The sequence below is a fragment of the Anguilla anguilla genome, chromosome 7 (assembly GCF_013347855.1).
Source record: "Anguilla anguilla isolate fAngAng1 chromosome 7, fAngAng1.pri, whole genome shotgun sequence".
Classification (NCBI taxonomy): Eukaryota; Metazoa; Chordata; class Actinopteri; order Anguilliformes; family Anguillidae; genus Anguilla; species Anguilla anguilla.
In genome coordinates, this window is record NC_049207.1 from 30,561,560 (window position 1) to 30,584,893 (window position 23,334).

A 23,334-nucleotide genomic window follows, 5' to 3' on the forward strand; every position below is an offset into this window, starting at 1 on the left:
AAGGATGGGAGTGTCGGCCGATGGCCTGTATAGGTCCGGTAGCGAGACTTTCACGCTGCTTCTCGTTGACTGTGGTAACATGGCGGGGAAGGAGGTAGATGAAGACAGCTATAACAGCATGGAGTTGAATGAGGAGGAGGGGCATGGCGGTGAATGGGAACAGGTGGGGAAGGGAGGTGGGCGTCGGACGGCTAAGAGGAAGAAAAAGAGTGACTGTAATCTAGGAGAAATGGAGAGTGAGGGACGGGAGGATGAGGCAAGGAGTTCAAAGACAGGATCCCTTAATGTTGTGGTGAGGTTTGAGGGAGAAGGTGGAGTGAAGAAGACTCACTTAGACTCACATATTTAATCAGAGCACAAGTAGGTGAAGTCAAGTTTGCGAGAGTGCTAGGGGATGGTAACTTGCTAATTGGATGTAACTCTGAGAACCAAGTAGAAAAGGCAAGAAAGCTACTGTGTATAGGAAAAGTTAAAGTCGCAAAAACTGTGAAAGTTGGAGAGCCGAGTCTCAATGGGTGTAAGGGGGTTATAACAAGGATCCCCTTTAGTGTAAGTATGAAGGAGTTAGCGGAAAACTTGAAAGTGCGTAACAGTAAAGTTAAAAATGTTAAAAGAATGACAAGAGGAGCTGAGCAAAAAGATACAGAAACAGTGCTGATTGAGTTTGATGCCAAAGATATCCCAAAACAATTTTTTTTGAGATTTATTAAATATAATGTGAGGGAATTTGGCCCAAAACCAATGAGGTGTTTCAATTGCCAGGAGTTTGGGCACGTAGCTAAGGTGTGCAAGGGCAAGAGAAGATGTGCAAGGCGCGGTGGTGATCATGAATATGGAAAGTGTGGGTCAGGTATAAAACTGAAATGCTGTAACTGTGGAGGTGAACATAGTGTTGCGTACTGGGGATGTGAAGCAATGAAGCGTGAGGTTGCAGTACAGAAGGTTAGAACAAATGAGAAAGTATCTTATGCCGAGGCAGCTAAGATGGCTGGACAGGAGAAACTGAATGACAAGCAGGGGGGAGGGAAAGAGCAAACGGCTGCAAGTATAATGCAAGAGGTGGAAAAGAAGTTGTTGATAGAGAAAAAGAAACTGGTGATGTTTATAGCGGGAGTTATAAACGCAACTGCGGATGTAAATTCAAAAATGGAAAGAATCAAGATTATTGTCAAAGCAGCTGTGCATCACCTGGGTATAAGAGGGTTAAAATGGGAGGAAGTTAGGGAGGAGTTAAGTGTTCAGGCAAGTCAAGAAACACAATGTATTGGGTTATAGTAGTAATAATGTTCATTCTCCAATGGAACGCAAGAAGCTTGATTGCTAATGGCCAGGATTTTAAAAAGTTCATTTATAGTCAGAAGGAAAAACCAGACCTGCTGTGTATCCAGGAGTCATGGTTAAAACCAAGTTTAGATTTTATAATAAATGGGTACGTGGCAATCAGGCGGGACAGGAAGGATGGGGCAGGAGGGGGTTGTGTCACCTTTGTGAAGGAGGACATTCCTTATAGAAATATTGATATTGGAAATGAGTTGGAGTGTGTGGTTATTGAAGTGTGGGCAGAAAGGAAGAACCTGGTGGTTATAAATTTCTATAATCCATGCAGGAAATTAGAACTCAGCAGACTGGAAGACATAGAAGGATTAAATAGAGGAAGCATTGTGTGGTGTGGAGACTTCAATGCACATAATACGTTATGGGGGAGTGATAAAACAGATTACAATGGGCAGGTAGTGGAAGAGTTGTTGGGTGGAAAACACCTTGTCTGTATTAATGATGGCAGAAACACAAGGATAGATGTGAACACTGGAAAGGAGTCTGTAATAGATCTGACGTTAGTAACCAATACCTTAGCGCCATTGTGCGAATGGGATGTGTATCAGGAAGGGACCATAGGTAGTGACCATTATCCAATATACAGTAAAATAAATATAGTAATGATACAGAATACAGAGAACACAGGTGGTAAATGGATTTTTGGAAAAGCTAACTGGGGAAACTTCATGACTGAAAGTGATAAACATCTACAGCAGATTAGCGACAATATGAGTATAGAAATGAGTAACTGCAAAATATTGCAGGGTATAATGGCAGCTGCAGTAAGTTGTATTCCTAAAAGTACAGGTAGGACAAAGAGGAAATTAGTACCTTGGTGGGATGATAAGTGCAAACAAGCAGTAAAGAGTAGGAACAAGGCATTTAAACTGGTCAAAAGATCCCATAATTTTCAGCATTTGGTCCAGTACAAAAAAGCGCAGGCAATGGTTAAAAAAACGATAAGACAGACAAAGAGGTCATATTGGAGGAAGTTCTGTGGGTCAATTGGGAACACCACTCAGATAGGAGAAGTTTGGGGAATGATAAAGAAAATGGGAGGAGATAGGAGGGAATGGAACTACCCTGTCCTGAGCACCGGAAATGAAGTGGCGATAACCAATAAAGAAAAGGCTGAATTACTTTTAAAAACCTTTGTTACAGTACACAGTTCCTATAATCTGAATTTGGAAGAAAAGCAAGGCAGGGAAAAAACCAAAGCTGGAAACATGGTTGCACTAAGGAGAAAGAATACCAGTGGAAATTAACTAGATGTCCCATTTACAGTTGGAGAAATGAAGAGGGCATTAGGCAAAACAGGAATGAGTGCACCGGGAAAAGATGGAATAAGCTATATAATGATTAAACATTTAAGTGAAGGAGGATTAAATAAATTGCTGATGTTATTCAATAAAGTGTGGAAGGAGGGGCGAGTCCTTATGAGCTGGAAGGAAGCAATTATAATTCCAATTAGAAAGCCTGGAAAAGATCCTAGTAAGCCAGGAAACTACAGACCCATTGCTTTAACGTCACATATATGTAAACTAATGGAACGGATGGTTAATGAGAAGCTCATGCACTTTCTGGAGAAAGGGGGACTGATGGCTGCATATCAGAGTGGATTTAGGAGAGGCAGGAACACAATGGATCCAGTTCTGTGTTTAGAGGATGAGATAAGAAAAGCCCAGGTGAATAAAGAGATTGTGGCTGCAGTATTTTTCGATGTGGAAAAATCTTATGATATGCTATGGAAAGAAGGGTTGTTAATCAAGCTTCATAAAATGGGAATTGAGGGAAACATCTTCAATTGGATTATGGATTTTCTAAGTGATAGGTCAATTCAGGTCAAGATACGGTCAGAGGTCTCAGGTAAACATGTTGTAGAAAATGGTACGCCCCAGGGGAGTGTTGTAAGTCCTACTTTATTTTCAGTCATGATAAATGATATATTTGAAAGTATACCGTTAGGCATGGGAAGGTCTCTCTTTGCAGATGATGGGGCTTTATGGAAGAGGGGAGGGAACCTAGAACATATAGTTAAAAAATTATAAGAAGGGATAAATCGAGTGGAAAGATGGGGAATAGAATGGGGTTTTAAATTCTCGGTGGAAAAAACAAAAATGATGTTCTTCACAAGTAAGAAAATCAGGGAAGCAAGGAGTCTGAAGTTATACGGAAGTAACCTAGAGAGAGTAGAATGCGTTTGTTTCTTGGGAGTACATTTTGATCCCAGACTAACATGGAAAGAGCATATAAGAAGCATAGTGGAAAAAAGTAAGAAAGTCATTAATGTTATGAGATGTCTTGCTGGGCTGGAATGGGGAGCTGATATAGCGTAATTGAAGTATATATATGTAGCGCTAATCCGGGCAAGAATTGATTATGGTAGTGTGGTGTATGGCTCAGCAGCCAAGACTGTGCTGTCAGACCTGGATGTTGTGCAGGCTCGTGCTCTGAGGATTTGCCTAGGGTCAGTAAAAACGGCACCAGTGTGTGCACTGCAAGTTGAGGCAGGAGAAATGCCTCTCTGGATTCGTAGGAAACAGTTGATGGCTGTGGTGGAGTGGGCGTGGTTTGAGCGTCGGCTGCAGAGAGAGAGAGAGTGAGAGGAGCGGCTCTCGGACCCTTCGTCACAACTGTCAGCTGGAGGTAATCAGCGCCGATAATTGTTAATTGTTTAATTGCACTGATTGCCTCTGATTGCTTTCAACAGTGAGCCTGGGGTTTTTAAAAGCACAACCGGAAGCTGGAGGGGGAGAGAGAAGCGCCGGCGAGAAGACGGCGAGAAAAAGCGCTGTGATTTACTGTAACCGAGAAAAAGCCACGGGCTTTAAATAAAATAGCACGCAAGTGCTACGAACTGGAAACAGTGTCTCCCGTGAGTGTGTTTGGGTTAGGAGGGGTGGCACTCATTTGCCACAGTGGTGGCCCGTGCGAGGGAGGCTCGAATTAAACACACTGCACAAAGGAGAAAAAAATGGAACACAGCCAGGAGCAGGGGGAACCGGCACAGCCAGTGGTAGCACTTGCGAGGATGCTGGAGGGGATGGCAGCAATGCAAGAGAGGCAGGCGGTGATGCACGCCGAGCAACTTGAGGCTCTGCGAGCACAGACATCCCTGCAGACGCAGGCTCTACTGCAGCTGGCTGCTGCGGGAGAAACTAGCTCCCGCGAGCGACAGAACAAACCCCCCGTAGCTCTTCACTTGCCTAAGATGACCCCGGAGGACGATGCTGAGGCATTCCTGGAGGGGTTTGAAGTGGCAGCGAAGGCGAGTCAATGGCCGGAGGAGGAGTGGGTCGTCCGCCTCCTGCCCCTCTTGACTGGGGAAGCCCAACAGGCGGCGCACAGCTTACCCCCCACCGCGCGGGCTGTCTACCTAAACCTAAAGAAGGCGGTCCTGGACCGCCTGGGGTACAGCCCGGAAGAGCACCGGCGGCGGTTCCGACAGACGGCTCTGGCAGGAGAGGACCGGCCATTCGCCTACGCCCAGAGACTGCTGGATATGGCCCGACGGTGGCTCCGACCGGAACTCCGGTCAGCCGACGGAGTGGTAGAGCTGGTGACACAGGAACGGTTTATCGATGGCCTCCCGGGGGAGACAGCGAACTGGGTGAGGTGCCATCGACCGACCGGGTTGGCGGCCGCCGTCACCCTGGTGGAGGACCACCTGGCGCTCTACCCCCGCGGCCAGTCACAGCACCAGCACCAGCAGCAGCAGCAGCAGCAGCAGCAAGGACGGGCAGACACGGCTCTGCGCCGGAGAGCCCCTCCTCGTTCCCTTCCTCCCCCCCTTCCTTCCTCCCTTCCCCGTGCCCAAACCCCCTCCTTTTCCCGTAACAACCCTTTTTTTCCTGTTTCCCCAGCCCCAGGCTCAGTGGCGGCGGGGTTCGAACCACAGAGAGCTCCTCAGACGCCCGGACCGGGGTGTTGGCGGTGCGGACAACCGGGTCACCTGCGCCGAGAGTGCCCGCTCATGGAGGTGGGGCAGGTGGTTCGTGTTGTCGGCCCGCCCACCTCCGCTCCCGACCCAGACGAAGCGTACTGTATTCCGGTAAGGATTCAAGGGAGTGAACACCAGGCGCTGTTGGACTCAGGGGCTATGCAGACCATGATTCGACAAAGCCTGGTTCGACCCGAGGCGTTGTTAGAAGCATCAAGGGTATCTATAAGGTGTGTGCATGGGGATCTACACGAGTATCCTATTGTCTCAGTGGAAATTCGGTGTCAAGGGAAAAAGCATAAAATAAAGGCTGCGGTTAGCTCCCGCCTCTCGCACCCTCTGATTTTAGGCACTGATTGGCCGGGGTTTCGCCAGGCAGCTGGTAAGGTAGGGGGGGGTGCGTTCACGACGGGTAGGGCTGTGTGATGTGTGTGCTGCTGTCAGCGGTGACGCGGGGTCGTCCGACGCGGCAGAGGGGGAGCCGGCACCAGTGGAGCCTCCGGGGGAGACTCCGCAGGTACCGGTGTTTCGCCCCATGGAGGATTTCCCACTCGAGCAGTCTCGTGATGACACCCTACGCTTTGCCTTTGACCGCGTGATGTCCATTGATGGTCAACAGGTGCGCCCTGATGCAACACTCACTCACCCGTATTTTGTAATAATTCGGGATAGGTTATACAGAGTGTGTCGTGACACTCAGACTAACGAGGAAATCACCCAATTGCTGGTGCCTAAAAGCTCTCGGGAAATGGTTTTTCAGACGGCTCATTTTAACCCCATGGCTGGTCATTTAGGGTATGAGAAAACACTGAACCGGATAATGGCCCGCTTCTATTGGCCGGGCATTTGGGCCGACGTGCGTCGGTGGTGTGCGTCGTGCCCTGAATGCCAACTCGTAAATTCCCCGGCTATACCAAAAGCGCCGTTGCGCCCCCTTCCGCTAATGGAGGTCCCTTTTGAGAGAGTGGGGATGGACCTCATCGGGCCGTTTGATCGGAGCACGCAGGGATACCGTTTCGTGTTAGTTCTGGTGGATTATGCGACAAGGTATCCCGAAGCAGTTCCTTTGCGCAGCATTTCGGCAAAAAGTGTTGCGCAGGCATTGTTTCAAATAATCTCCCGAGTCGGAATCCCGAAAGAGATTCTGACTGACCAGGGCACCCAGTTTATGTCACGCACACTACGCGAACTGTACGGGTTATTGGGCATTCATTCTATTAGAACTAGCGTGTACCATCCCCAAACGGATGGGCTGGTTGAGCGTTTTAATAGAACGTTGAAGTCTATGATCCGGAAGTTCGTTCATGAGGATAGCCGTAATTGGGATAAGTGGTTATCTCCTCTGGTGTTTGCAGTGCGGGAGGTTCCCCAGGCCTCCACGGGATTTTCTCCCTTTGAACTACTGTTCGGTAGGAAACCCCGGGGGATATTGGACCTAGTTAAAGAAAACTGGGAGGAGGGTCCGAGTCCTAGTAAAAATGAATTACAATACGTGCTGGACCTGCGAGCAAAACTCCATACACTGGGTAAGTTGTCACGGGAGAATTTGCTCGAGGCGCAGGCACGTCAGCAACAGCACTATAACAGAGGAGCTAAACTACGGCAATTTTCACCGGGAGATAAAGTTCTTGTGTTACTCCCTACCTCTAGTTCTAAATTACTCGCCAAGTGGCAAGGGCCCTTTACGGTCACACGGCGAGTGGGGGAGGTTGACTATGAGGTAGAGCGTACTGATAGAGAGGGGGCAAAACAGATTTATCACCTCAATCTCCTGAAAGCGTGGAAGGAGGTAGTGGCTGTCTCTCTGGTTACGGTGGATAAGGAGAGAGATGAGCTGGGTCCGGAGGTACCAAATTCATCCAATCAGATCTCAACCCTTTCAGATGACCATCTCTCACCGAATCAGAGAACAGACCTTGCCTTGTTGCAAAAGCGTTTTGCTGATGTGTTTTCTCCCATACCAGGACGCACGCACCTCATACACCACCATATAGAGACTTCCCCGGGGGTGACGGTGCGGACCCGCCCCTATAGATTGCCGGAACACAAAAAGAAATTGGTTCAGGCAGAGATAAAGGCAATGCTAGAGCTGGGGGTAATAGAGGAATCCCACAGTCCCTGGAGTAGCCCCATCGTGCTGGTAGGTAAGCCTGATGGGTCTATTCGCTTCTGTGTGGATTATAGAAAGGTAAATGAAGTGTCACGGTTTGATGCTTATCCAATGCCTCGGGTCGACGAGCTCTTGGATCGGCTTGGCATGGCTCGATTTTTTTCGACGCTGGATTTAACCAAGGGTTACTGGCAGATTCCCTTATCTGCCAAATCTAAGGAAAAAACGGCTTTCTCCGCTCCGGATGGTTTGTACCAATTCAGGACACTTCCGTTTGGGTTATTCGGGGCCCCTGCCACCTTCCAGCGCCTAATGGATCGGGTATTGCGTCCGCATGCTGGTTATGCTGCTGCCTATCTGGATGATGTCATCATCCATAGCAACAGCTGGGAGCAGCATTTGCAGCATGTGGGGGCAGTGCTCGAGTCATTAAGGCAGGCAGGGCTCACGGCTAACCCAAAGAAGTGTGCTATTGGCCGAGCGGAGGTACGGTATTTGGGGTACCACTTGGGAAGTGGACAGGTGCGGCCTCTAGTGGACAAAACCGCTGCGATTGCAGCCTGTCCCTGACCCAAGTCAAAAAAAGAGGTAAGGAGGTTCTTGGGGCTGGCCGGCTATTACAGAAGGTTCATCCCGGCATTTTCTGAGCTAACCAGCCCCCTAACTGACTTAACCCGAAAAGGTGCCTCAGATCCGGTCCAGTGGACGGAGCCGTGCCAGCGGGCGTTTGAGAGGGTAAAAGAAGCTCTCTGTGGGGAGCCGCTCTTGTTCACACCTAACTTCTCTCTCCCTTTTGTTTTGCAGACCGACGCGTCGGACAGAGGGCTGGGGGCGGTTTTGACCCAGCAGGTGGAGGGAGTCGACCGCCCCGTGCTGTACATTAGCCGAAAACTATCACAACGGGAGGCGAAGTACAGCACGGTGGAAAAAGAGTGCCTCGCCATTCGGTGGGCGGTCGGAGCCCTCCGGTATTACCTTCTGGGTCGCCCATTCACCCTCTGTTCGGACCATGCCCCCCTCCAATGGCTCCACCGCATGAAGGATACCAACGCCCGGATCACTCGGTGGTATCTGGCTTTGCAGCCTTTTAACTTCAAGGTGATCCATAGACCGGGTGCACGGATGGTCGTGGCGTACTTCCTCTCTCGCCCCCAGGAGGAGGGGGGGGGGGGGGGGGGGGGGGGGGGGGGGGGGTTGGTCATCGGCCGGATGGCTCCCCGGTCTAAGTCGGGCGGTGGGGGTATGTGGTGGAGTGGGCGTGGTTTGAGCGTCGGCTGCAGAGAGAGAGAGAGTGAGAGGAGCGGCTCTCGGACCCTTCGTCACAACTGTCAGCTGGAGGTAATCAGTGCCGATAATTGTTAATTGTTTAATTGCGCTGATTGCCTCTGATTGCTTTCAACAGTGAGCCTGGGGTTTTTAAAAGCACGACCGGAAGCCGGAGGGGGAGAGAGAAGCGCCGGCGAGAAGACGGCGAGAAAAAGCGCTGTGATTTACTGTAACCGAGAAAAAGCCACGGGCTTTAAATAAAATAGCACGCAAGTGCTACGAACTGGAAACAGTGTCTCCCGTGAGTGTGTTTGGGTTAGGAGGGGTGGCACTCATTTGCCACAATGGCCAATTACTGGATAAATCTAAGGGGACACACAGAAAGTCATCCAACTAAGAGGGTATTGGAGGCTAGTTGGGAGAGGGAAAAAGCACAAAAAACAAGCTTTGGATGGGTAGGCAAGGATGTTGCAGAACAAATGCAAATTCATGAAATTGAATTTTGTCCAACTGTGTTGTGGCCTGTGAGACCAGTCTGGATGTTGCAAAATGCTTATGTGGACATGGAACTATTGAATATAAAGCACAGAAATAAAACAGCAGATTTAGTTCAGGAATATTACATGCATAGGGACAGGAATTACAATGACTATTTACAGATTTTTACAGATGGGTCAAAGGATCCAATAACAGAGGTAACAGGGGCTGCAGTGGTGATTCCCAGTCACCAGACTGGAATCAGTAAGAGAACGTCAGATTATTTGAGCATTTATGCTGTTGAGCTAATTGCAGTTCTGTTAGGATTAGAGTGGGTGGAAGGAGTGACGGCAAATAATATACTAATCTGTAGTGACTCTGTATCAGCATTGTCAAGCATTAAAACAGGATCAGGAAGTAATCACCAAGACATATTATATGAACTGTTGTTTAATAATTCAAGGATAACTAATCAAGGGAAAAACATAAAGTTCATGTGGGTACCAGCACATTCAGGAATCAAGGGAAATGAAAAAGCAGATACGTTGGCGAAGGAGGCGGTCAGGAGAGAGTATGTGGACCTTAATGTTAAACTTTCAAAATCAGAGGGGAAAAGCATCGTTTGGAGGGGAGTAATCAAACAATGGCAACAACATTGGGATAGTGAAACAAAAGGAAGACATTTATATAAAATACAAAATAAAGTAGGAACGGTAAGAAACAGTGGAACCGATAGAAGAGAGCAAGTAATCATAAGTAGATTAAGAATTGGTCACAGCAACTTGAATAGCACACTATTTATTATAGGAAAACATCCAACTGGCTATTGCGATCAGTGCCAGGAATCAGAAACAGTGGAGCATGTCCTGATTGAATGCAGGAAGTATGAGCAAGAAAGAAGGGTAATGTTTACAGGGTTACAGAGACTAAGAGTGGAGGCAAGGCTTACAGATCTGCTTGAGTGTGGGGACACGGTGGAGGGAAAGAAGGTGATATTTAGTTTTTTGAGGGCAACTGGAATAAGTAACAGAATATAAGAGATCCAGACAGCAGTACATGGTTAGATCCAGAAGGAGGCGGTAATGCAACTGAAAAGGATCCCAACCGCCGCAAAACACCAAAGAAGAAGAAGAAGAAGAAGAAGAAGAAGAAGAAGAAGAAGAAGAAGAAGAAGAAGACGCTTTCAACGGTAACAACATAAACAAACGTTACTGCGCATGTGCGTTGTTCTGGCCCTAACTTAACTTCCGGCAGACTTCCGCAAACAATCAATAACAACGGAGTCCCTCTAGACTATTTCTGATAACAAGCAAAATAAATAACAAGTAAATTACGTTAGCTAGCTAGTTAAATCTATCTAGCCAGTATTATTTGAGGTTACCAGTCGAAGAATAGAGCCGTTACTTGGCCAAACTCAAATGTGATAACGTTACACTACCAGAAAAACAAGTGACAGAAACAGATAACTGTTGACAGTATTGCACCTTGCTTAGCATCATACATTCCTTGCATAATCCATAACTGTTCTGGGTTTCATACACATTACTGTGCACTCTTTCTATGATATTGCTTAAAAACGATGATTAGAGACACAAACTGGGGCTAGTAGTGGGCAGCATGTGTAGCCAATGCAATTACTGTAGGTTATTTATTTGTATAGCATGCATTGCTGGAAAAACATTGTGGCTCTAGTTGGGTCATCTTGCTAGGTTACCACAACAAAAAATGATCAGGCAATGTAACACTGAAGTAATTGGAAACAGGTATCATAACGTTAGTTCAAAACGTAGCTAAAGCGTATCAACTACTAGCATTGATCTAACGTTACTGTGCATAATTTATACAATGTTAGCTACGTTTAGCTAGCTAGCTACAATCAATTTAGTTAGCTAATTCATAACTATTACAGGCTTATTACTGGTCAGCTAGCTATTAGCTATCGCTTATCATGAGTTTGTTACCTGAAACGAAGTCAGTGCTAGAGTGAGAGCACCTATTCGACCACCTTCGTTCGACAGGAAAGCGTTTCAAACTGATTTGCAACTATATATGAAATAGGCGAAATATCGGTAACAACCTGTACCTAGTTATGTAGGAAAAAATGTCCTTGTTATCCTCCTGTGGTTATTTTTTCAGTACTTTCGCGATTTTTTTTCTGTGCCGGCAAATAAGTCAGAGGTGGTCCAGTGCCAGCTTTTTCTTGCTAAGGGGACGTGTATCGACCACCCCATATAAATGAATGGAACTTGACTAATTTGCTAGTATCTTGTCGTGCGTATTTGAGGTTAATATGAGAAAGGGTCTCTATCAGCACGTCTAGAAATCCGTACATATTCACTGTTGTAACCCAAGTCGCAGTATGCAAAATAGCCGTTAGGAAAGCAGTTTGAAATTAAAGCCGCAAGCGGCGTTGGGAGGGGTCCAAGCATTGGCACCATCGCGCCCCCTATTGAGCGATTTTAAAATGGCTCTGTCCTAGTGTTACGAAATCTAATGATCCGTCAAGTAAATTGTCCCTATTTTTTCTAATTTTAGTTCCACATTCTATCGTTCCACAATGGAGGACCTAACTCGTAATTTCCGTATTGGGCTTCCCAACTTAATAAAATCTCCTACAGAGACACTGACAAGAGGAAATAGCGTGGAGAAAAGTCTCTGAAATTGTCGGTGGCTCTGCAATGTAGTTATCGCCGTTAGCTACTATCCCTGTCCAGTCTGAATAAAAATCATTTTTGCAGTAATCTAGCTCTGAAAATGTTAATAAGCTGCCTAGCTAGGCTAACTAATGTGTAGCTATAGTGAGTAACAACAAACAATAACAAAAAAAAAATCTTCCTAATGTAGCCTATTAGTTGCTAGTTGTTCGTTTCTACCAGCCACCTAGCTAGCTAACCAGATATAACTTTGAAGGCATTATCTGGCTAATTATCCAGACAGTGTTTTTGTTGTTGGTTGTAGACATTAAACAGCCTAGCTAGGCAGCTGACTAACATCTTTCAGATCTAGGTTACTGCAAAAATGATTTTTATTCAGACATTACAATGAATATGAAACACGATATTAAACCCGGTCAACATTTAACGAACACAGCTGTCTGTGAAATATAGGTGACACGCCCACAAACAGCCGATTGTGGGGACACGGCGCGGCGACAGGCGGCAGTCGCCGCGTATAGTGTGGCTTCACCGTTAGGGCCAAGCGCATAACCTTGGCAACGCGCGTGCGTCTGATGAAAGAGTCTATAGCCAAAGAGATTCGAATCTCTTTGCTATAGCCTGACGGTGAAGCCACACTATACACGGCCCCGCCGCGCGGCGGCACCGCCTCCATTCATTTTGAATGAGAGGTGGCGGCCAGACCCCGCAAGGCATTTTGGGCTTGCCGGCGGCGCGGCGGGAGGCGGCGAGGCCGCAGTGGAGATGGCAAAAATTCAACTTTGACCCCCTCGCCGCGTCGCGGTAACCAATCTGATTTGATCTAATGATCCGTCAAGTAAATTGTCCCTATTTTTTTCTAATTTTAGTTCCACATTCTATCGTTCCACAACGGAGGACCTAACTCGTAATTTCCGTATCGGGTTTCCCAACTTAATAAAATCTCCTACAGAGACATTGATTAGAGGAACGCAGCGTGGAGAAAAGTCTCTGAAATTGTCGGTGGCTCTGCAGTGTAGCCTAGTTATCGCCGTTAGCTACTATCACTGTCCAGTCTGAATATAAAATTTTGCAGTAACCTAGCGCTGAAAAATGTTAATAAGCTGCCTAGCTAGGATAAATAATGTGTAGCTATAGTGAGTAACAACAAACAATAACAAACAAAAAAATCTTCCTAATGTATTAGTTGCTAGTTGTTCGTTTCTACCAGCCACCTAGCTAGCTAATCAGATACAACTTTGAAGGAATTATCTGGCTAATTCGTCAGACAATGTTTTTGTTGTTGGTTGTTACTCACTGGCTAGACATTAAACAGCCTATCTAGGCAGCTGACTAACATCTTTCAGATCTAGGTTACTGCAAAATAATTTTTATTCAGACAGGACAATGAATATGAAACACGATATTAAACCTGGTCAACATTTAACAAACACAACTGTCTGTCAAATATAGGTGACACGCCCACAAACAGCCGATTGTGGGGACGCGGCGCGGCGACAGGCGGCCGTCGCCGCGTATAGTGTGGCTTCAGCCTGACGTTGAAGCCACACTATACGCGGCCCCGCCGCGCGGCGGAGCCGCCTCCATTCATTTTGAATGAGGGGTGGCGGCCAGACCCCGCAAGGCATTTTGGGATTGCCGGCGGCGCGGCGGGAGGCGGCGAGGCTGCAGTGGAGATGGCAAAAATTCAACTTTTCCCCAAGCGGCCAAAACCAGACTTCGTTTTTGAAGCTCATTTCCTGGTGTTGTAGTTCCTGGTTGCTCACTAGCGCCACTACGGATGGCTCCAGTATAGGTGTTTTCATATCCGGTTTCCATGTAAGTCTACGGTACAAATGCGATCAAAATACAAAGTCAATAATTTTTTCTCAAAAGAACAAATAGTCATAATAGGTGTATTTTATTGGTCTTATGACTGTCCATGGGTCGATTTCATGATTTATTGCGTCATTTGGGCACAGTGCCAATATTTGTTCTGGACCAATGAGGTTCAGCTTGCGTCACTTCCGGATTACTGCGGAGGACTCAGCTACAGTAGGGGCTACAGTCTATGGTCACTGGGGTGGGCGGTGGCGCTTCTTGGCCTTGCCATTGCGGCTCCGGCTACGGTCCGCCTGTGCTAAGTCTGAAAATGCAGGCATCCCATTTCGTGGTGATTTCATTATGGCGTGTGCTATTTACAGCTGCTCTAGACGACCATAAAATAATCCTCCTCTTAAGTTTTTCGGTATCCGAGTCATTTTTACTATTTCCTTTAGCCTACTTAACCAAATAATTACTTGGCAGAAAGCGTAATCAGCTTGCTATATTTGGTAGTCCAGTAGTAGCCTGTGCTAAAACAGTTCGCAACTTCGGCTACCAAGCCATTTGACTAGCTAGCTAACCTTAACCGGCAAACATTCAATCTGTCAAACGTGTTTGGCGGCTTGTCAGTCGTGTACATTCCGTAAATGTCTACCTGGGCCATGCTTCACGCATGTGACAAAGCTACTATAATCCCGATTTTGGGATAAACACTTTTTCAGTTTCACGAAGCGAATTAAGAGTTTCAAGGTTCATTTGCTGAATATACAACACACGATGAAATCACACACACAGAATTTAACGAAATTAACGATCTTGGCATTTAGAAAGGAACATGTTTTTAGCATTTAAGAGACCGACAAGCTAGGCATTTAAGACAGTGGTTCTCAGAATCGGTTCTGGGGGCTCCTTGCGTATATTGGCTTTTCTCCATTGGTTTTGATGATTTACAAGAAAAAAATAATAGCCTAATAATAATTAGAAATTCAACGTAGGCTACATTATTTTTCTTCATGCACCAGGTGGAAAACTTGCCGTACAAAGTGCGTTGTCATATTTACACGCCTGCAGATCAGTTATTAAAATACTTGGTAGATTTGTTAATCACAGAGTGTTAATTTTTGTTCGGTAGAAAGTGATTTGCGAACGATCGGTCAGCTAGCGTTACCCAGCAAGTGAACACCACAAACGGCGATGGAGTAGCTAGTAGTAGCAGGCTCATTATCTGACTGGCGAAAACCTACGACGATAACTTGCTCGGTTAACAGATCTACCAGACAGTTATACGAAAATTTGCCTAGTCAAATCACCAGTAGCCTACACATCTCCGATTGATTGACCATCAGTGTAGTCAATGTTCTTCCCCTGTGGTTCATATTGCTAACGCGTGAGCTAACCACGGACAGCCTACCTAGCTCACTGGCAAGCTGATATGCTAGCTAAGCATATTCGTTTGGCTGAGAAACATAAATTGAAGATAACTGAACATAGCCTAATTGTATTTTTAATGTCATACATAACGTGATTACATGACACAGTACAGTCACGGATGGAAATTAAACTCCGTAAACATCTGATAATATATTTTAAAACATAACGGCAGACAGTCAGCTAGCCTCGTTCAGGTTGAGGGGCTTTTCCGCACCGGACTGTCAATCACATTGTAAAAATCACAAGACCGCTTAACTCTATGGTTTTGGCTCCAAATCGAGAAAATGGCCGCGCCCGCCATTGAGCTTCAAAACGTGTTTTAGAGACCCACGGAGAGTCAATGGGTGACGTCACAGTAGCTGTGTCCATATTTTTTACAGTCTCTGCTTTTCCCCCTCGCCTCGTCGCGGTAACCAATCTGATTTGATCTAATGATCCGTCAAGTAAATTGTCCCTATTTTTTTTCTAATTTTAGTTCCACATTCTATCGTTCCACAATGGAGGACCTAACTCGTAATTTCCGTATCGGGCTTCCCAACTTAATAAAATCTCCTACAGAGACACTGATAAGAGGAAATAGCGTGGAGAAAAGTCTCTGAAATTGTATGTGGCTCTGCAATGTAGTTATCGCCGTTAGCTACTATCACTGTCCAGTCTAAATAAAAATAATTTTTGCAGTAATCTAGCTCTGAAAATGTTAATAAGCTGCCTAGCTAGGCTAACTAATAGCTATCTAGGCAGCTGACTAACATCTTTCAGATCTAGGTTACTGCAAAATGATTTTTATTCAGACAGGAGAATGAATATGAAACACGATATTAAACCCGGTCAACATTTAACGAACACAACTGTCCGTCAAAAATAGGTGACACGCCCATATTTCATATTCATTGTCCTGTCTGAATAAAAATCATTTTTGCAGTAACCCAGATCTGAAAGATGTTAGTCAGCTGCCTAACTAGGCTGTTTAATGTCTAGCTAGTGAGTAACAACCAACAACAAAAACATTGTCTGGCTAATTAGCCAGATAATGCCTTCAAAGTTATATCTGGTTAGCTAGCTAGGTGGCTGGTTGAAACGAACAACTAGCAACTCATACATTATGAAGATTTTTTTGTTTGTTACTGTTTGTTGTTACTCACTATGGCTAGACATTAGACAGCCTAGCTAGGCAGCTTATTAACATTTTTCAGAGCTAGGTTACTGCAAAAATGAATTTTATTCAGACTGGACAGTGATAACTAATAGTAACGGCGATAACTACATAGCAGAGCCACCGACAATTTCAGAGACTTTTCTCTACGCTGCGTTCCTCTTATCAGTTTCTCTGTATGAGATTTTATTAAGTTGGGAAACCCGATACGGCAATTACGAGTTAGGTGGAACGATAGAATGTGGAACTAAAATGAGGGGGGGAAAATAGAGACAATTTACTTGACGGATCATTATAGATCAAATCAGATTGGTTACCGCGACGCGGCGAGGGGGTCCAAGGTTATGCAAATCAAACATACAGGTAAAGCGGGGCTTCAACAAAGAGGGGATGAAAAGTATTAACAAACAAAAAATAACAAAACATGTTAGCCTTATATTCTGTAGTTTTGATTTTATTAGGAGTTCATAGCATGCAGTAGTTCATAATCAAGATGACGAATCGTTTTTTGAATGATAAAATAATTTTTCAGTTTATAACTGAGTCTGACTTCAGTGTCCCTGGAGTAGGGGTGGTGGTGGAGGTCATGCCGTTCGTACTCTGCATTTCAGAGTAAGGATGAGTAAATATCTTTTGATTTATAAAAACATTTGCCTATGTCTGAAACTTGGTATGTGCTCTGTCCCTGAGGTGATTTAATGAGCTTCTTTTGCAAACCTACTAAACTGTAAAAAGATGTTTTGAAATGCATGGTTTATTGTTGATTGCAGGAAATCAAAGTACAAGTGGTTCTGAGTTAGCTTCTCAAAGATGATTCATTTTCACATTCCAAGATCATTCCATTCATTACTTCACTTTACTAATAATTAATAGTCTTCACTATTAATCTGTTAATCCATTTGGTACCTTGTAATTCAATCGATATCTCAATGCTGCACTTTCTGGGATGCATGACAAGGTAACTGGCTGTGAGGAAGTGATGATTGATTTAAGAGAGGCATGACCTAGGTGCAACAAAAATGACAACTTTAACATAGCACAACACAATAAAATTAACTGGCCTTAATCCTCACATTCCAGTATCCAACAGGCAAATTACTCACCTGATGATTTAAATGAACAGAAATGTTCTGTTCTTTTTGAGTTTTCTAATGAGAGAGCTTTGAAACTGCTCTTGGCTTTTGATTCATTTTCTGTAGTCCTCCATTGTCTAAAATTCTGATCAACTTTTACAGAAGTAATGCTCAACTCAGTCATAAGAAACAGAAAACAAACCACTCACAGCTTGCTTTTATTCAGCATATGTTTGACTTTAAATCCTCCATAATACTACCCATGAACAGATTTCATAACATGAGTTATAAACAGATTCCATAACACCAGCCATGAACAAATCCCATAATGCCAGCCATGATCAGATTTCAGTCCAGCAACTATGTTAGTCTGACCTTCACATGAAACACATTTAATTAATGGCTTCTTATCTGCCACACAGAACATTTTTTGTTGATGGCTGAGCTCTCAACTTTAGACCACTAGAACATTGACCACTTGGATCATGGCAGTGTAAACAGAGCTTACCCAGCCAAGGACCTAAACTTTAGATCTGTGCCTCTGGCAACAGTGATGGCATCTGCCACCAAATGACTGTGTACAGAGTTATTAATATTTTCTGAACGAGCCGTGAAAATGCGAATATTTCCGACAAAACGCTTTCGCAGGCAAACAGTACATGAACAGAAAATAATAATAAGCATTTAAAGTCACTGACAGAGGATGGGTGCACACCCACATTTAAAGAATAAACAGATTAGACTCTCAGAGTACAAGGCAAATAGTGTTTGAAAGAATAGGGAGAAACACAGATGAGCTCTGTTATGCTTGTAATGCAGTGAGCAGACAAATTGCTGTTCAAGTAACAGAGCAAAATTAGGCTAATTTTATGCTATTTAATTCTAGTGCTAACCTATAGGATTAGGTCACATTACTTACTTCCCTACCCACTGTATTACCAGTGTCCATATTGGATCAATCATTTTTTTTTCAGAATTATTATGAATATCTAGGAAAAGGAAAGTAAAGGTGATTGTTAAACATTGTGAGGATGAGATATTTAGCAAAATGTTAAGTTTTACAAGTGGTTCTGAGACCACTCTTGCTCCCTCTGGGTTCAGAGCATTTTTAGGTTTTGGGCCACAGGCTCACACTTTTTCCATCCCTTGCAGATGGTACTGCTGAAAATATTTATAATCCAAGTTAAGATTCCAAAGGGGTGGACAAAATTTCAGTCAAGGTTCTGAAGGGATAGACCCAATTTTATTCAAGGTTCCAATGATATTCACAAGTCCAAAAGAGTCAACCCAAATTTCAGTCAAGATTTCAAAGGGGCAGATCAAAATAGTTACAGTCCAAAGGGGTAGATCCAATTCCAGACAAGGTTCCAAAAGGACAGACCAAAATAGTCACATTTCCAAAGGGGAAGATCCAATTCCAGTCAAGGTTCCAAAGGGACGAACAAAAATAGTCACAGTTCTAAAGGGGTGGACCTAAAACACAGTCCAGGTTCCAAAGGGACTTGCGTCACTGCGTCATGTTGCTGCCGAGGTCCGGCTGCAGGGTCTGGCTCTGTGGCAGGTGGGGCCTGGGCCAGCGCTGGTGGAACTTCTTGAAAAATAATGGGTCGGTAAAGGGCCCACTGTAGATGATAACCCGCATGAGGTGCACCAGCACCACCACCAGGCAGCTGATCAGGAAGAAGGGTATGAAGGGGCGGAGATGAGTCCAGGCCACACCCACCCCATACACCAGTCCCCCCTTGTCCCGTGCATGGGTGGTGTGCCGTGAATAGTCGCCGGAGGGGAGGGAGGAAACGGAGCCATCTTGAGATGGGGGAGAACACGGAGAGATTGTGGAGGAGGGGTGCGAGAAAGGAGAGAAGGAATCCATGGAGAAGGAGAAGCAGAGCAATGAGGTATGAGAGAGGGAGGAGTTATTTCAGAGAGTGATGATGTAGGGGGGGTGGGATTTTGCAGAGCCTCAATAAAGAACTTTTTTTGTCCTGAAAGTCCGTTTTGGCCCAATGCACCTCATTAGCCTCTCAGATCTGTTCAATTAAGATCAAAAGCCAAGGCAAAGAGTAACAAGTTGGAGATTTGCCTGACTCTGAGGTGGGATTTGATCCCCAGGCCTCTCACTCACCCAAAGATTCCATAGACAAACGTTTCCAGTCAGCTAAACACAAAATACTTCACTTTAAAGCACCTCACTGTGCTTCACTAGCGAACTAGCTGAGCTACACCCACTACACAAGCAGAGGAATAGGACCCAGTAATGACCTTGATCTGATCTGTCACACGAGTCACTTCATGGCTAGCACCTGTCAAACTCCTCATAGCAACAAAAAGGACACAAGCAAAGGAAGACATTAAAACTTTTAAAATACAAAATTATTTCACTGATGAACTGATTTGATTTACATCTCTATGACCATCGCAGTCAAAACAGCAGTTGATGTTGCGTGCCAGAGTAATTATCCTTTGGCCAGCTCTGAAACCTCTTGATATGTTCAGCCATTAACGTTGACTTGAGTCACGAATGGCATGTCTTGTAATCTCACCGAGATATCAAGTGGGGTCCACATTACTGGAGAATCATGTCAGAGAGAGAGAGAGAGAGAGAGAGAGATCAGTTTCAAGTTTTTTGTGTGCACAAGAGTTCGCAGAAAATAAGTAAGCCTTCAAGAGTAGAATCAGTTTATCAAATTCCACACACCCACTCAAACCAACAAAAATACACCGTTACCCAGTGGATGACTTGATAAAACAGTCTCCTCATACTTGTAAACACATCTTGCATAATTTGTACCTTCACAGGAAGCCAGACATCCCCCCTCAAACTCTTCATCTCATTAACGGGTAGCACCAGTTCCCATGCTGTCACACGCCAAACTCTTGTTTGTGCTTGTGCCCTGCTTCAGAGGGAAAACTGTTTTCTTCACATGTGCGATTCTCCCAGGGCAGGAGATGGACCACCGAAACATGACACTTGCGCTTATTCAACAGAGTGAGGGAATGGAGAAGGAGACACCATATATATATATATATATATATATATAGAGAGAGAGAGAGAGATTTAGAGTGAGCACCATAATTCATTGGACAGTGACACATTTTTTATTGTTTTGGTTCTGTACTCTAGCACTTTGAGTTTTAAAGGATACAGTGACAATGAGGTTGAAGTGCAGACTGTCAGCTTTAATTTGAGGGTATTTATGTATATTGGATGAACCATTTAGAAATTATAGAACCTTTTGTACATAGTCCCCCCCATTTTCGGGCATCAAAAAATATTGGACAGTTTAACATAATGTAGAATAAAGTAATCATTTAAAATATTTGGTCGCATATTCTTCGCATGCAATGACTGCTTGAAGTCTGCGACGCATAGACATCACCAGACGCTGGGTATCTTCCCTAGTGATGCTCTGCCAGGCCTGTACTGCAGCCATCTTCAGTTCCAGGCTTGTTTCGGGGAATTTTTGCCTTCAGTCTCCTCTTCAGCATGTAAAATGCATGTTCAATTGAATTCAGATCCGGTGATTGACTCGGCCAGTCAAGGGTTTTGCACTTTTTGGCCGTCAAAACCCCTTCGTTTCTCTAGCAGTATGTTTCGGGTCATTGTCTTGTTGCATGATGAAGTGCCGTCCAATGAGTTTGGAGGTATTTGGTTTTATCTGAGCAGATACAATATTTCTGTAGACTTCAGAATTCATTGTTCTACTTCTGTCTGCAGTCATATCTTTGATGAAGACAAGTGAGCCCGTTCCACTGGCAGCCATACAGGCCCAAGCCATAACACCCCCTCCACCATGTTTCACGGATGAGGTGGTATGTTTTGGATCATGGGCATTTCTTTTTTTCTCCACACTTTCCTCTTTCCATCACTCTGGTACATGTTAATCTTTGTCTCATCTGTCCACAAGACTTTGTTCCAGAACTCTTGGGGCTCTTTTAGGTGCTTTTTAGCAAACTGTAATCTTGCCTTTCTGTTCTTCAGGCTTATCAGTGGTTTGCATCTTGTAGTGTACCCTCTGTAGTCCTGCTGGTGTAGTCTTCTCTGTATGGTAGACTTTGACACATCTACACCTGCATCCAGGAGAGTGTTCTTGATCAGTTGGGCTGTTGTCAGTGGGGTTTTCTTCATCATAGAGAGTATTCTCCGGTCATCCACTACAGTGGTCTTCCTCGGTCTACCTGGTCCTTTATCATAATTGAGTTCACCAGTTGTTTTTTTCTTGTTAATGATGAACCAAACTGTTGACTTGGGCATGCCCAGGTTTTTTGCAATGTTCCTGATTGATTGATTTTCATTTCTGAGCCTTATGACAGCCAGCTTAATTTGCATCGACACTGCTGTCTTCCTCATATTGTCACACACCAACAACAATCTCCAAAGGCAATTGCAAAGTCTAGAATCAAGACTAGACATCAACAGCTCTCTTCTGCATTCACTAACGACACAAATGAATACACCTGCCTAACGAAACACATCTGTGAAGCCAATTTAACAAATGCTTGTAGTACCTTAAAATGGGGGGACCATGTACAACAAAAGGTGCTGTCATTTCTAAACGGTTCATCCGATATGGATGAAAATACCCTCAAATTAAAGCTGGCAGTCTGCACTTCAACCTCATTGTCATTGTATCTTTTCAAACTCAAAATGCTAGAGTACAGAACCAAAATAACAAAAAATGTGTCACTGTCCAATGAATTATCGTGCTCACTGTATATATATACACATAGATATACATACACATGCATACATACAGACGAGTGACAAATTAAAGGAAAAACCTGAATAAATGACTTGACAAACATAAAAATGCAGATACTTCCAAACAGGTGTACTGCATGAAACAATTAAGCAATTAACATCCTATCATGCTCTGTGGCATGTATAAAAATGCTAAGCAGGCCCAGCTGACCTCAATTTTGGATCACGATGCCAAGAGGAAAGATCTAAGTGATATTGAAAGAGGGTTCATTATTGGGGCACAGATGGCAGGAGCTTCAATCAGAAAGGCAGCTCAACTGGCTAGTGTTTCAATAGGAACAGTGACTAATCTGACATCTGCATTCAGATCAATGGGAAAGAAATCCCATTTCTAGGGTCAAAAATTGTGGTCGAAAGTGCATATTCGATGACCATGATGCTTGTGCATTAGTGCAATATGTAAGGAAAAACAGAATAGCAACTCAGGTGATTGAGAATGTCAAAGCAGGACGAGATCAGACTGTGTCAGCAAGAACAGTTTGTTTAAAACTACATACAGAGGGATATTATCGTAGGGTTTCAGTGCATAAAACCATCATTACAATGATAAAAGCACATTTGAGAGTTCAGTGGTGCAAAAACCAACGGCACTGGTCTACAGAGATGTGGAAAAAAGTGATATGGTCCGATGAGTCATCCTTCACCATATTCTTGAGAAGTGGGCAAGTGCATATGTTTTTGTACAATAAGAGAACGGATCAGGACTAAATGCTTGACCCCTACAGAGGGTCTGGTGGTTATTTTATGCTGTGGGGGGTCAGCCAGACCTGCAGCCAGTCAGCCAGCTGATCCCTGGCCTATTTCATTTGAGGGGTCTCGGCTGGCCATTTTGCGTGGGCCAGGCCCACGGGGGTCCCACCGGTCCCGTCCGGCTGCCCAGCCAGGTTCCCTACGGCTGGGATCTGTGTTCCTGTCATCCGTCCCTCCAGTGCCCGGGCCATCCTCCTCGACAGTCTCATCCATCACTTCGGGGCCCCGTTGGTCCCATCCGGCTGCCCAGCCTGCTCTTCTGCGGATCGGATCCCTGTCCCTGTTGCCCAGTGTTCAGAGGCCTTCACTGTCCAGTGTCCAGTGGGAGCTGCCTGCCCTGTCCCGTGTCCAGCAGGAGCTGCCTGCCCTGTCCCGTGTCCAACGGGAGCTGCCTGCCCTGTCCCGTGTCCAGCGGGAGCTGCCTGCCCTGTCCCGTGTCCAGCGGGGGCTACCTGCCCTGTCCCGTGTCCAGCGGGAGCTGCCTGCCCTGTCCCGTGTCCAGCGGGAGCTGCCTGCGCTGCCTAGTGTCCAGCAGGAGCTGCCTGCACTGCCCAGTGTCCCCGAGCTTTCACTGCCCAGTGCCCCCGAGCTCTCACTG

At 45.2% G+C, this 23,334-nt stretch overlaps 1 protein-coding gene and 1 long non-coding RNA gene across 3 annotated transcripts in view; both read right to left on the reverse strand.

The window, feature by feature from the left end:
* timm10 (translocase of inner mitochondrial membrane 10 homolog (yeast)) overlaps positions 1-23,334 on the reverse strand; it is a 91,104-nt gene that overhangs the window by 48,347 nt on the left and 19,423 nt on the right. Inside the window, exon 1 of one of the 2 annotated variants that reach the window (XR_004766140.1) lies at positions 11,194-11,488. The gene's annotated coding sequence lies outside the window, so the exon portion shown is untranslated. Of the gene's footprint in view, positions 1-11,071; positions 11,134-11,193 lie in introns of those variants that run through there. The other variant, XR_004766139.1, reaches the window with a different exon arrangement.
* LOC118231761 lies at positions 17,427-20,230 on the reverse strand. Its single transcript, XR_004766144.1, has 2 exons — positions 20,016-20,230; positions 17,427-19,793 (listed from the first exon to the last, which is right to left on the reverse strand). It is a non-coding gene; the product is annotated as an uncharacterized LOC118231761 (long non-coding RNA).